The following is a 16,053-nucleotide window of genomic DNA, read 5'->3' as shown; positions in this document are numbered from 1 at the left end:
GCGCCTGCCCTCCCACATCTGGCGCTGCGGCGTGACCCCGCCTCTGCTGCGCCCCCGTGTCATCCAGGCCGCGGCAATTTCACACGTAGAGGACCCCAATGAAACGTGAAAAGAATACGTGGCTTTGTTAAATTGCATTAAAGTGTTTAAAACGGGAGAGCCGTGCCTGCGCTCCCATCTCATTGTAGAGGAAACAAAGCAGGAAGTAAACCCAATCGCTTCCACAACACGCACACAAGATCCATTTCCATAAGGGGGACATTGCATCATCATGCTGTCAACAATAATAAAAGTGCAATTATGGAGAAAGATGAACTTGAAGGCTTGAGTCACAACATGTGAGTAACAAACTACTTTTGCTCTGTTACAATTACGTAAGTAACTTTTGAGATAAAGTGCACTTGTCAGAGTAGTTTTAATGCAACCTATGGAAGGAAGAAACTACTTATTGCTGGGGCATCTTTTTTGTTTTGTCAGTAAGATGTGTCACATGACACAACAAGGATGTACGCAGGTGAATCCACCTGTTGAAGTACAATCTAATCAAATTTACCTGTGGCTACGGCAGGGGTGGGCAAACTTTTTCATTGGCGGGCCACAATGGGTTCGAAAATTTGACAGAGGGGCCGGACCAGGAGCAGATGGATGGAGTGTTTTGGTCACCTCACCTCATCGGAGAAAAAAAATACATTTAATTTTAAATGAATGTGAACAAAAGCATTACAACAATTTACATGTCTTTGAAAAACCACAGTATTTAGAAATAAAAAAATCTTAACAAGGTTAATGCATTTATTTTTTTTCAAGTTTGGCAGGCCGGATTGAAACGGTTTAACGGGCTGTATGTGACCCCCGGGCCGCAGTTTGCCCACACCTGGTCTACGGTATCTATTGACCTTTATGTGCTGCTTCAAGCAAATATATTTAAGAAAATTTATTTTGGCTAAATATGCATGCACTTATTTGCAAAATGTGTTTTTTTTTTTTACAAGGTTATAGTTGGATCATAATGTATTTGAATTTGCATCTTACTATTTAATATTTTGTCTGATGTACATGCGCTATTTAAAATTAAATTTAAAGTTACTCAGTATGAGTCTTTTTTTTTTTTTACTGAATACCTGTACTCAAGCTCTTTTGGGGGAGGACTACTTTTTTATATTATTCTAAAATAACTACAAATTTATGGATACGTTATCCATTTCTGTATCGCAGGTTTTCCAGACTACTGCACAGTGGAAATTAAATTTGGCTTTTAGCATCTTCACCTTCATAGTGGATCACTGACTGGGTTAACTTGACGGAATCTGGTAACACCACATTTACAATCAAACACTTTGTTAATAGCACTTTTCAGTTCGCGCTTTAGCATTTTTGTATTCAGAAACAATTGTCTCATGAGAAAAAAATGGTAAGAGAATTTTCTATGTACCAGCGTTAAAAAAAAAAAAAAAAAAAAAAGAATTATTCCTTGGGAGGCACTTATAAGACAATCAGTGTTTATAGTTTCAGGTAAAGTATCAGTCGTCTGTGAATTTTGGACGGCTCACTGGCTTTTCAAAATTTTTGCTACGCACACCCCGAATCATAAGCGGCTCCACCTCTGTCTCTCGCTCAGTGTGCGCCACTGTGGCCGTCACCCCGCTTCAGGGCTCTGGAGGTATTTCAGACATATGTGGGGAATCAATCTTAGAGCACACTGAAGGAAAGCATGGAATGTCATTGAGCAATAAGTATGAAGCCTGTCAGAGGTGGAGCTCACGGCACACCCTGCGGCCGGTCAGGCCCGTCGCAGTGTCCCAGTGAGAGGACTTGTCAGATGCCTCCCACCCCTCCCGCAAACACACACCACACACACGCACACAAACACACACACACACACACATGCATATGACTTTCTTCACAAGGAACCATCATTGACAACGCATTCCGCATCTGACTGGACACGTCAACTGATCATATTACAAAGTAGAATTTTAAGACTGCACCTAAAAATGAAATGAATAAAGAACTTTTATAAATGTGAGCCCGAACCACCTACAAAGGTTGATCTATGAGCCCACAAATATAGGAGGGTTCTTTTTGTACCCACAAATGCAGTTAGAATTCACTCATATCAAATGCATGCATACCTATTTGGAGACAATCTTGGCTTAACGTTTGGCTTATGTCATAAACGCTTCTCATTTCAATTGACCTTTTATCTTTTATTGTTGATATTCCTGTGGTATTTCTGCTTTTGTACAGTATTTGTAATTGTACTGCTTGGAATGTCTTTATGATATTGAAACAAAAAAGTAAATTATAGATATGCTTTTGTACAAATTATTACATTGTTATAACTATATTACTACATATGTTCATTCATTTCTATCAATCATCCATCCTCCATTAGTCAGTCATCAATCATGCATTTTGACTGAATACATCGATTTGACTACCTCACCACACACAGATAAATGAATTTACTCTTTTTATGAGAGCTTGGTTGTATTTTTTTTTTATTTGACTGTATTTTTTAAGCATGCTGTGGGTAATACATCTCCTTTCCTTTTGTAAAGGTTGATTCGAAGTAACCTAAAAGGTTTCATCCCTTACCTTTCCTGAGCGTTTTTAGAATTCAAACTACCTGTCCTCAGAGTACTTCAGGGTCATCTTGCACGGTTAGATAGCAAAGGTCGATAGAAGGGATCGAGCTGACCAGAAAAGGTCGACTCAAAAATCTAACGACACAGACAAGACATGAAAACATGACAAAACTAAAACCAATCAAACCCCCATGAGCAAAAACGCAGGTCATGACAACAAGTAAGGCATGCTGGCAACGCAAGCGGCAAACTTTGTCTTGTTGACAATGCTAATGCTAGCTTAGTGCTGCTAACTAGCAAGCTATCAAAAATAAACTTCAAAGATTTATGAACGCGTGGCTATTATTATTATTATTGTGACAATGACAGACGTACACAGACACGGCCGAAAGGTTAAAACATGTTCGATGGCTTTGAGGGGGTAAAAATGAGATAAGGGCATGAGGAAGAGAGCGGCCCGGCGCAGACGGACAAGTGAAGGCAAGCAGAAGTGGATGCAACAAGATGTCACGATTGCTGGGTCATTACACCCAAGTAAGCATGCAACACTAGTTGGCCCCCTCATCTTATTCTCTCTTGTTTTCTTTAACCACTCTAACAAGGGACAACTACATTTCTCACTCCAGCCCTAATTGGTGAACTTACGCTCACCCACACAAACATGTTTAGGTCCAATAATGAGGCTGACTGCTGCATATCACGTCAGGGCATAAACCGGCACAAATCAGGTAAATCTAGTTAGAAGTGCTCACACTTTACAGCACATGCATCCAGAATTTGTCTCACAGTTGCGCCCCATCCTGTTGCTCATTATCATGACTGCGAGGCTGCATCTGCATGAGGGCATCGGGGCCTCACCGTGGATGGCACATCAGCCGGTCCAGGATATGAGCTCAAAAAGCGACACTAATCTACAAATCCCAGCGGGGTGAGAGTTTGATAGTAAAGCTCAACCATTAGTTGTTGTAAGTGCACAAATTAGTCGGCGGCAATACAGACAGCGTCCATCCTGGAAACGAGTCAGTTGGATTTAGGGGTGCAATGCAGTGAAACGATGAAATATGGGTAGAACTTGTGATGCATTTGTGTAAGATATGCACGGAATTGTTGCGTGTAATTCGGGGAGATAATGAGGTGTTTGTTTGAAACAGAGGAGCATAGATAAATGCGGTGATGGGAATATGACACACGGTGTGGGAGGATTTAATATCAAGAGTGAAGGCCTTGTTTGCGATGAAAGAGTGGAACAGGAAGAACTGCTCCCCTGTGAAGTAAAAATTTTGTAGTGTCTTGTATATGCAGTCAAATAATTCAACTTTCGTTTGTAGGAGTCTGTTTGTGTATACGTAACTGAAGGGCAGCACAGGTGGTTAGTTTGTTTTTCTCACAGTTGAGGTGGTTGTGGGTTCAAATCCCGGCTCAGGATATTTTGTGTTGAGTTTGGCCAAAACACTCATTCTCATGCCATCTTTCCCGACTGAATAAATTCATCCGTTCCTGACTTATGAAGACATATGCAGTGTGGTTCTTAGGAAGAAAAAATAGCATTCCATTATATGGGTACGTTAAAAAGAAATGCAATAAGGACTTAATTACATAGAATGTAAAGGGATTAAATAGTTTTGCCACATTTTTTTATTTGTTTCAATGGACATTGTGCCGTTATTTCATATTTGCATGCCTTCACCGAGGATATCTAATGCAGTGGTTCTCAAATGGGGGTAGGCATACCCCAAGGGGGCTACTTGAAGGAACTCAAGGGGGTATGTGAAAAAGAAAAAAAATGCAAAAATCTTTTTAAAATTAATATTGAATTTATGAAATGTTTAAGCAAAATAAAAGTTAATAAATGAATTTTATATTCAGTAGGTTAATCAATTTCATTATTTTAAAAACTCAGATTCTCCCCCAAATGAGAATGGTTTGACCCAACTTTTCACATGCCATCTCTTGTTACGTGTCAATCACTTGAAGACGGAGACAATGAAGTCGTGGTTCAAGCGGAAGCCTTGTGAAAATAACTCAGACACGAGTCCAAAAGGACAAATCAGAGTTGGCAAAATTACAGTTGTATGTGGAAGAATATGTTTGATTTGGATTTACGCCTACAAGTTGCACATCTCTCATATGACCCGAAAGAGAATCCTTTTTGTTGATTTTTTTTTTTTTATGGATGAATACAAATGAAGTTAGAAAGGTTTTTAGGTTTAATAAATCAGACACCGATGGCATTTCTCAAGTATTTTCTTTTAATTCTGTATTTATTTAGTTTTACCCAAAAATACTTTGCAGTGATTAACTCATTTAATCCCAGAAATTTTCACTCGAGGAAACCCTTTAATTCCAGTGTTTTTCTGGATGTTGACTCATTTTGCAACAGAATATTGTGTTCTAATGCTATAAAAACACAGAGCCATGACGCAAAAGGCGAAGACGTATAAATACGTCTTTGGGAGGCGGGGACTACAATTTTGAAAACGTATATATACTGCTTATGGATTGAAGTAGTTAAGCGGTAGGTACTTGGCTGAAAAAAATCTTTCACAGGGGCTACATCACAGAAAAAATGTTGAGAACCACTGATCTAATATATATATGTGAGTATTGATTCTGTCGACATGTGCTGCTCCACCGTTTGTGCTCATATAAATAATTTCTTCTATGGCACAGATGATAATCGTTTGCCTGTCTATTGCGCTTCCCATTTTCTGTCAGGAATAACCTAATAGACTTTAAGGGAGTTATTCGGTTGATTTAAATACACTAAGTGTCATTCTCTTTGTCGTACTTCGAACAGTTGGCACATTGGAAACTTTTTAAGCGACTGCTAATTTTGTTGTTTTACTGACTGTCATTTTGAAATAGTGTTGACCATAGGCCAAAAGCAACCTTGACTGAGATCTGCTCTTCATGGCTTGTATTCCCCCCACCCTCCCGTTTTGCGTATGAAAGCGACTACGTGCTAACAAGAAGTGTTTTGTCACACAAAATAAACCCATCAGTGCATGCAATCTGCAACAATTGGAATAGAAACATTGTCATCCAGGCGTGAGCGTCTCCATCAATGAAATAAAGCAACCTATTTTAATGTTGTCAGGAGCGGGGTTGGGGGGGGAGTAACCCAGAGGGAGTTCACATCAGCTTCCATGTGCACATTTAGACCAGCGAGTGGAACTAAAACCTGGCCCGCCAACCAACACGCTGCGCCTCCATTGGTAGCGGCAATAACAACCAAATTAGCCATGCGCACGCAGGCGTCCTCGTGCAGAGCTGATATCGGTGAGCTCTGGGGCCCAGTAAGCGGCCCGGGTTCGCCGTGGTCCACTGGACCACTGAATTGAGATACGACTACGAGCCATCACGCAGCCTGGACTCCATAGTGTGAAATGAGACTTGGGTGTGAAAGTGGAAAAAGCAAATAAGCATGAGGTTGAACGGCGCTATCCCGATTCCTCGCCTGTCTCATTCCTGCACCTCAACACTGTCAAAGTCAATAAAGAAGAAAATTGTTCATGCTCACATTTGTGTCGCTTTTTCTGTCACGACTAATGTGCCATCTTTGACTTGGTTTGTTGAAATACACTTTGCTTTAGCCCTAACCTGAATGATTAAGCCATACAAATGTGTCAGACAGGATAGCGTCGACAAAGAAATGCTTTTGACAATGACAAAGAAAAGAAAGTTTTCAACAAAAGTTGCTTTAGACCATGGAAGGAAAATACACTCACAAACTTGAAATATGGACTTTAAAACATTGCTGCTTTGCTTTCTGAACCCTGCTGAGGTACCTTTAAGCAAAATCGCAAACCCATTAACTCATTTACTTCCAGTCAAAAAAAAAAAAAGATTTTTGACGTCTTTATCCGTCAATGGCAGTGAATGAGTTAAGAATCCTCTCTTGGACTTTATTTTGATGCTCGTCTTTCAGAAGGGAGCGGCGTGACTCAATGGTAGGGTGGTCATCTTCCAACTAGTAGGTTGGGGGTTCAATTCTCGGCCATTGTTACCATCTCAACGTGACCTTGAGCAAGTTTCTCAACCCCCAGTTGCACCTGATGCTGCATTATCAGTATGATGATGAGGTAACAGTTTGAAGGGCTTTGAGTACCAAAGGTAGAAAAGCGATAGACAAGTGAGAGCCCATTTAATTACTTTAATTTATCGCGTAAAATAGTTGAGTCCAAACAACTGACATCAAATTGTATATGTTTGTAGACGGCAAAGGCAAAATCACAATGTTACTTTCATTATCAATAATAACTCAATTAAATTCTGTTTTATTGATACAACGCCAGTCACGACAATGTCAGGGCATTTTAGAGAACACGCTTGACTTATTAAAAGACTAACTGAGCCTCTATACATTTTAAATTTTAATGTTACATTTAGGTGCTACCATTAATTCTTTTGGTTTTTATACTGAATACAGACACGTGCTTTGATATGTTCTTCATATATTGAAATTGTTGGATTATATCAGTGATTGCGCAATCACTCTATCTTGATACTAGACTGACTGGAAAAGTATTGCGAGACACTCAGGTGCTCCAACTGCTTCATTGATACCACGTGTATGGATTTAGTGAGATCGTTAAAAGGATAAATAATGATTGATAATGATTTTAGATCCACATCTAAAAGCAAACTTTCGCTCAAATTGTTGTTCTTTTTTTTTTTTTTTTTTCGCAAAATCCGACATGAACTAATGAACAATAAAAACTACAGAAAAGGCGCTTAAACCAAATTTAGCGCTGAAAAAATAGTATCAATAAGTTTACAATTCCCATTTTAATAGTTTTTCTACCTTCGGCACACCCCATGTTGACTGCTCTGAGAGCATCTTGAAACGGAAGCCAGAGGAGCACTGCTGGACTCATCTCTCACACAGACACACACACACAATGAGAGCACTTTGCACAGAACACACACACACACGCGCACACGCACACCCGCACACGCGCACAATGGGAGCACTTTGCACAGAAACGCATGCCTGAAGTACAAACCACCAAAAGATCTACTTCCTGTTTTCACATTACCTTGACTTGTAGGTCATCAGAAGGTGACGATTCCAGTGTGACTACCATAATGCCTACCCCACACACACATTTACACTCACGCACACGCACAAAATGGCCTACGTCAAATTGCAGCGTCTGATAGAGTCAACTTGCTCCGGTCGAGAAGTGCAGCTCTGCAGCCCTGTTGCACCACCAGGCTTAGTTATACTCAGCCTGTTTGAGGTACACTGATTACTGATATTACACGCACACGCACACACTTAAACACACACTCAGTACCTTCACTGCAGGGTATGTGTAAACTCACCATGCAGAAGCAGGTCGCTGCATTAAACACAAGCATATGCTAGCAAGAAGTCTTGCTATGATCTTGCACACAGCCCTCCACTAGACTGGGCTTCTGTACGCTACACTAGTCGGTGTGTTCCACTGCATTACATTGGGCAGGGCAGGCTCGTTCCCCCTCATGTGTTGCCCCCTGTGAGTGTGTGTGTGTGTGGAACAACAAGTGCAAGGCCCTGCGAGAAGGCTGCTCGGCTAGGCTCTCGCACGTCGAGGCCTCCTGCAGTCATTGGTGTGAGAGCCCATTTTCACAGTTCACAGCCGACCTGCTAATGACTGATCATTTATTCACGCTCTGTGTTGATTGTGCAGGCGGGGGGTTGGCCAATCGTACTCTTCGGTAATGTACCGTACATAGTGGGGATAATCGGTGAGGGCAATAAGCATTCAAATGTTTCATTGGCTAAGAAAATTGAGGTATGGTGTTCTGTAAACGCTTGAAGAGATGCGAGGTCCATTTTGAGCTACAGGGTCTTATCTATATATTTTTAAAATAATTAAGGCATTGAGAATTTTCTGATTAAAAAAAAAGTAAACAAAGGGAACATACACCTGTCACGCAACTTGGGGCACAGAGCTGAAAAAGTTTGAACAACATCTATAGCCCTAATTGTGAAGTTTGACAAAAGCCTAACATCTGATTTTGGTCTTGCAAAATGAAGGGATGTGCATAAAGTGACGCAAGACACCTAGCCTTGACTGGCTGAAATAGCCTACTTGGTTTAAACATTTTGTTGTTCTTGATGGAACAAAAGAATTAACCGACACGTTTCGAGACAATTATTTTTGTCCTGATTCTGAATCTGCCCTAATTTTATCAGATGTTCATAATAATAATAATAATAATAATAATAATTTGGGGAATTGGAAATATTTTTTTCTCAAAAGTCATTGCTATAAACGGTAAAATCTGGATTGTGCAAGCTATTATAGGTCAAAATTAAAAATTAGAAAAAATGGATTATCTCAAAAACCTGATAGAAAACGTAAAGACATTTTTTTCTTTTTTAATCAGCGTCAAAAATATGTTTCAGTCCACATAAAGCCATCTTATTTTAGTTATTTTTTGGGTCTATAAAGTAGGTCAGTGTTCTCGCTGGAGATGGGCATTCGACTAAATGTCCTTGATTGATAAATGGAAAATTAATCACTCTTCAATTTCTATTAATTAATTTTCTATATGGCTCGCAAGCATTTTACAGGAAGTGCCACCCCAAAATCTGCTCGTCTCCAAGGTCCACCATGACTAACATGAAATTACAGTAGCATATTAAGCCCAAGTGTTCAGCAAAGACGAGGCAAAAAATATTTAATATTGCCTGTGTAACATTATGCAGTTTGAAGCTAATGATTCGGTTGAAATGTATTGCACATACGCTAAATAAAAAATGTATATAAATGTGTCAAATCTAAGCATTGCAAAAGATGAAATGGCCAATCTTTGGCAACATGAACACAAACAACCATTTTACACAATATTCACACCTATGGACAATTGAAAGTCTTCACTGAAGATGTTCCCAGCCAAGATTTTAACTTTAAACCGCCTATTTATCGAGCTAGCTAGCTCGCTATCTTTTGTATGACTACACTGAAACAGCAAAGTCAGCAGCCTAAACCATACAATTTGCATAGTTTTTGCAGAATCTCAAATCTTCATTTAAATGTCGAATAATATATGAGAAGTATAAGCTAAGTTAATTTTGACCCCTTTGCCAGATAACAATCAGAAATGGACGCTTACGAAAAGTGATTGTGTTCCTTGTTAGTTCACTCGTCCGACTGCAAATCAAGTCAAAGTCTCTTTAGATATTGAGGGAGCTTACCTCAGGCAATATGCCTGAAAACACTGAAAGCCCATGTGACTCCATGTGATTAGCAGCCCAACCATAGTAAAAAAAAAAAAAAAAACACAAAGTTGCGTGTGGTGAAATGCAAACTGGCGCGAGGCGTGTTGACTTTCTCATGTCTTGTTTGAGTCAAGGGCTGTCAGGCATGCCGCTGATGTGAAACATGTTGCATCTGCCTCGCTCACAGGTTTTTCACAGCGCATTAGGAGAACCTTGTAGAATCACTCTTTGAGATCACACTGCATTTTCTGTGTGACTACACATCTTTAGCCCGTGGAGGAGCTCGACGCCGCTGCACTGTCCATCTGGATATCCCGCCTCGTCCCGCAAAGTTCACTTCGGCCAAACATGACAAACTTCCTCAACTAGATTGGATTAGAATGAGAGGAAGCGTGCCGCTTGCGACTAAGTGCTCTCCAGGCTAAAAAGAGAGTAGTAGAGTGCCAAGGAAGCATAATTAATGCCCTTAATTGGGCCTTTCATTACAGCGGAGACTGATAGTCCACTCATAGTGGCTGCAGGGCCGCTGCCATGTGCTGATAATGACGCGTAGCTCATCTCATACGCTTGCTGGCCTTTTCTTACATGCATGTGCTTCAACACTCTGCAGTGGGCACTAAACACTTTGATTACATGAGAAGATAATTGAGCCTTGATTGATGTTAGACAGATTTAACCCCTGGTCAGAGGATTTGTAACTCCCAATATGTCTCACCTTCCATTTATCAATCAATGTCCAGTAAAGGTGTAAGTAAAAGTGCATGCAACATTTGAGCAAATATTGTCTTTAAAGGTGTGACTCCATTTTTCCAAATCAAATGGAGACTGACGCTTTTTGGTTCTTTTCATAACCTGCAGTATAGTTACACACTGTCCACCAATGTAGACACTATCTAAATAATTTGCTAAATTTAGCTATATATATGTTCAACCCTCTCTTTGCCATGTAATTACATATATACATCTAGGAACCAATAATTTATATTTTATACATACCTACATATATACCGCACACTTTTTTAGAATAAACAATTAATTGACATTTGATGTTGAAAATAAAAAAAAAAAAGTGAAATGTGATCACTGGTTAATTAATTATAATCTTGTGCTTGCGCGCCCATTTGTTTTGGTACAGTCACTAAACTTACCAGCAGGGGGCAGTAGTGTAGCGTAACCAGGCTTTTCAAGAAATGAAAAGGTCCTCGCTAATTTATTAATCACGACAAAATAAGTGCCTTCATCATCTCAATTTCTACATAGTATGTGCTTTATGAATGTATAAAATATTTTTTTTTTTGGGGGGGGGCGTATATGTATATTATAATGATAAATAAATCCAGAAATGAAGAATGATATTTGTGCTCTGGGTATCCCATTAAATTGCTGACTGACGAGGGTCACCAACTCGAGGAAAACAATGAGATGGAGGGCCCTTTTGTTTTATGTAATTACAGGCTAATGAAGTCAGGTTGGATTAATTGTCGGTGATACACAAAGGTAGACAGACTTGACCTAGTCAATGTTCTACTTAATGAGTATTTGTGGGAGGGGAAAAAAAATACCCTCATTTAATAGCTTTCGCTGTAATTTAAATCCATGTTACAATTATATAGACAATTACATTTTGAATATTTGGAGAAGGTTATTCGTCATTGATTATTTTTTTTAATTGGAGGGCAGCACAAATTATAAATGTAATGAGATAAACTTCAACTTACAATAGGTAAGAAAGACTTCTACTTTGTTCCTCGCCTTACATGATCACATTGATGGAGTCGTAGCCAACATGAGGGAGAGACTGACACACTTTCCTCGTTTCCCCCCCCTGGGCAATGAGCTAATTAAGGAGGGTCCCTCGTTTTATTTACTGTCAGCTCTCAGCCCCTGCGTGCGTGTGTGTGTGTGTGTGTGTGTGTGTGTGCGTGCATGGGAGTATGTGTAAGGCTGATTCTGTCTTCGCAGACTGATCTCAATCACACCAGTTTAGTTAAGGCCTTGCCATTTTGCCCACATTCAGCCAGAGGCACAATGATGGCGCTAATGCTGACCGCTGTCCATAATATAGCTACACAGAACTCCTCTTGGTCGAGTATCGCTACAGAAATGCATGGAGGTGCTGGTGCTGAAGGGGGTGAAGTTATTACACCGGCCTCAATATGATACACATAGTAAAGATGTGATAGAGACATTTATGAAGGCCCAGGATAGATACTGTGTATGGATTTTGCGCTGTAATTACTTTTGTGCCATTTCTTTTTAATTTACATGTACCGTTCAAGTCAAATTTGACAACTTATCCTTAAGTGTGCTAAAATACACAAAAATGACAATATTTTCCAATGTCATTCTTTTTCACACATGCTTTGTACACATTAGGTCTGTTCAAGGTCAAATTTGACTTACGTCTACTCTCTTTATTAACTTTAAAGTGCAGCGACTCTCGAGTGAGTGATGACTCCCATTCTACATGCATTCTAAAAACAGTCGGGTCAAAAATAACCCAGTTTGGGTCAAAAATCCTTTTTCACCCAACCTTTTGAAAAATTGGGTAGTTTTATACAAAAACAACCCAGAACGTTGTGTCAAAATTACCCACGTATTGTGTCAGTCCTTTTATGGCTCAAATTGGATTATTTTTGACTCAACTGTTTTTAGATTCTAAAGTTTGAACGCGTTTGGTTCATTCTTGATCACAACCACATCTGTTACAAAGGGGGTGTGCACACTTGTGCAACCAGATTATTCAGTTTATCTTTGCGTCTTGAAAAGATCAAATTCACTTGAGTTGCACAGGTTAGTGGTAACATTAATAAAAACCCCGGCATTTGAACAGCGGCACGTAGACTTTTTATACTGACTCACTCTTAGTATGGAAAATAAACATTATGTAAACGTTAAACCACTTACAGTAAATGTCCATTATGTGTTGACAGTGGATGGTCATTTGTAGGTAACCTCAATGTGGACAGCCCCCCAAACACACACACCGATGTTGATCAAACAGAAGCTGCAGTCAGCCGCCGGCTACAAGCTGATTCAAACAGTACCTCAGCAGGTTCCTCTTCCCAGGGTTCCACTCACAGCTCCATTTGTTGGCGACAGCATCGCTGCGGAGGTGACACACCACAGCGACAGGGGCGGCCCACCCTCCAAACTCAACATCAACATCCACTCGCCCGATGGTGGCACCCTGGTGGGCCCCCTGTGGCTTTGAGCGTGTCACTCAGGGAAACCCCAGGCACACTCTGGCACATGTCAAGGCAGTCATAGAAGAGGCGGCTGAGTGATGGATGGATGGACAGGGAAAGAAGAGTTTTACTGAGGAGGACTTTCATTATGCGTTGCTGTGTCTGCTGCTCGGGAGTTGATTCCCCGAGTGACCCGGAAAGCAAGGCGTGGTCCGCACAGCTGCGCGTGTAATTAATGCACACAATCAGAGGTGTGTGCGTGTGCGAGTGTGGACGCACGCAGGGCCTTACCAGCTTATTACGACTAAACAGCGAGCTACGGGTGACGGCGCCAGGCAATTTCCCACCAGGCCTTGTCAGGAACAGCGGGGGGAGAGCCTCGCCACATCAGCTCATACTCGGACCTGCGTCGAAAATTACCGTCATTAAACAGCAAAGTGAGTGAGTTGTGAGGGAGGGTGAGCCCAAAAAAGAGAGACTGGGTGACAAAGAGACAGTGGGAACGAAAGGAGGAATAAAGTCAAAATGAAGCTCCCTCACAAATGGAACAGAGCAGCGGATGTGATTACATGGGATTGAATTCAGGGACTCGAGGTACTGGTGGACAACGACATACGTGGGAAAGGAACAGGAGTCTCTCACAGGCCACTTTATTAGGAACACCAGCACGATCTTTTACACGCCTAGACAGTACCTCGGGCAGATACATGCAACCTGAACGTTCACACTGCGGTTGCATTGCAAAAAATCCTTTAGGACCACATATAAAAACAACTCAGGCCGGATTTCTAAAAATGGAGCCGTTCAGAGCGTCATAAAAAGTTTGATGCAGGTCGCATACAGGCAAAAAAATCCAATCTGAGTCGCATTTGCCTGCTTGCGGCCGCCATGAAATCGAAACGATGTAGGTTGAGTACCACGTAAGCCGATGACTGCCTGTGCAAACATTTATGTTTTTTTGGAGCGGAGGGGGAGGCTGGAGCAAATTATTGTATTTCCATTTAATAGGTAAAGATGAGTTGAGATACAACAGTTTTGAGATACAAGCGTAGTCTTGGAATGCATTAGGCTTGTATCTCAAGGCACTGCTTGTTGTGTAGAACTGCAGTGAATTCAACAGAGAAATGTTTCTAATTTCAATGAAAGCAATAAACATAAAATATTTTTAGTCATTGGCTCGCGTTGATATTTTGGTGTACATTCAAATATAGCGGTTTAACTTATTCCGACTTTTTGTGACCAGAACAGCCCACCCGAGAATAATTAACCCATTCATCCATTCTTAAAATCATTATTCAGCAAGTGAAATCCAAGTTCTATTTCTAAAGAAATAAGTCAATGCAACCACTAAAAGTGTTTTATAATTTCAAGAAAAATCCAAGGCTAAAATGCACATTCAGAATGCATTCAAAAAAAAAAAAGAATCCCTATTTTTCAGTATTTTTGGATCTTACATGGAAAAGCCTCAAGCAAAGAGAAGCAGACTCCTGCAGGTCAAATTCTAATATTCAAGCTGATATCCATACAATATGATAGAGAGAGACACTGCAGTGTTGCTCAGAGCTAATTCCGGGCCGCTCGGATCTATTCATCATTACACTGACGTGCAAGTGTTTGAGTTGAACATGGGAACAAAGATCAAGAAGTCTTCCCCAAAATGATGTAAAATCTCATCCCATGGCTGTCTTGACAGCTCCACTGAGCCTGTGGCACTTTTTTCTCATTTCCCCCACTGAGAGACTCCACGCCATGCAGCATCCCTGCACATATGTCAGCATGCGCCGCTCTTACGTCCACTTCTACGTTTTTCAGTCCCAAAGCTCCTTTCTTCCTCTCGTCCTGAAGTTCTCAGGTGAGAGTGAGGGAGGGGGTTAGTTATGGGCATGGTTTAATCACGTGACGGAGTGTTCACCTGGCTTGAGATAAGAGGAAGGAGAGATTAAATGAAACACAAACACACACACGAAAAACCCAGGAGAGATTGTCGGATGCATGGCAGCATTTCTGTTTTTTCAAGGAGGCACTATGCATCGCAACCTCATCCCTCCTAGAACATGTTTCTTTCCAACACACACACACGCACACACACGCATACATACACAGATGCGCTCCTGGTGATGAACAGTGAAAGAGAGGAAGAGAGGGAGTCTTTGCATGGATGACCCAGTTGGGCTTGTGCCAGTTCTGGAAGAGCCTGGAGCCAAAGCGTTAGACCTGGAGACACACACACAGGGAGCGAAAGACACACACACATGCACAAACGCCATCTGGTCCCGTGCCTTTTAATAACTGAAACAAGGCGCAAGATGTAGGCAGCATGGTGCACAGTTTCCCATCAAGCCTGGCAGCAGCAGCAGCAGCAGAGCGGTAAGTAAAGATGGCGGCCATAGCCCCGAGAAGAGTAAACACAACAGCACACAGGTGCAAGGAGGTGAACACGGGGCCTTTGCCGGCATTTGTTGAAGAAGGGGATTTCTCGGTTTCGGCATGCGGCTCTAAGTAGAAGAAAGAAGTTGCGGCCTCGCCTACCCGACATAAATTCTCTCGATTTTTTTCTTACTTGTGCGTCTTCCTCCCCCGCTGTGTACAGGAGCCAGTCTGACTTTTGATCCTGGCATCTGCGTCTTGCAGGAATGCCTGCGCACTCCCTCTGCCCTCTGATGTAGCTCCAGGAACTAATGGAATGTGAAAGAGACAGACGGGCTTCTCGAGCTGAAAAACACTGCCCACTCCCCCGTACACGTGTGTCCATACCAAAAGCATATTTGTGTGTGTCGGACACACTGTCTGCTTCAATCTGGCCATTCCCGTAGCATCCATCCCGAGGAAGAAAAATAAAAAGACACTAGAACAGCTCTAGAGTAGAGCGCAGACATCTGTTAAGCTTAGAATGTTAAAAACTAATCATATTTTTGGGGTAACGCACGTCACATGAAAAGCCGAAACTGCATTGATGGCGCCACACTAGCAAACCCTTCCGTCATTTGACCAAAGCAGCGTAATTGAGAGGACAGCGTAAATGGCTTGAATGAATGAATTTCACCTTCTTTTTCGCCGCTGTATT

This window comes from Idiotropiscis lumnitzeri, chromosome 5 (assembly GCF_059441095.1).
Source record: "Idiotropiscis lumnitzeri isolate Australia: NSW breed Sydney's pygmy pipehorse chromosome 5, RoL_Ilum_1.0, whole genome shotgun sequence".
NCBI lineage: Eukaryota > Metazoa > Chordata > Actinopteri > Syngnathiformes > Syngnathidae > Idiotropiscis > Idiotropiscis lumnitzeri.
The sequence above is the reverse complement of the archived record's forward strand: the minus strand, read 5'-3'. Positions refer to the sequence as shown.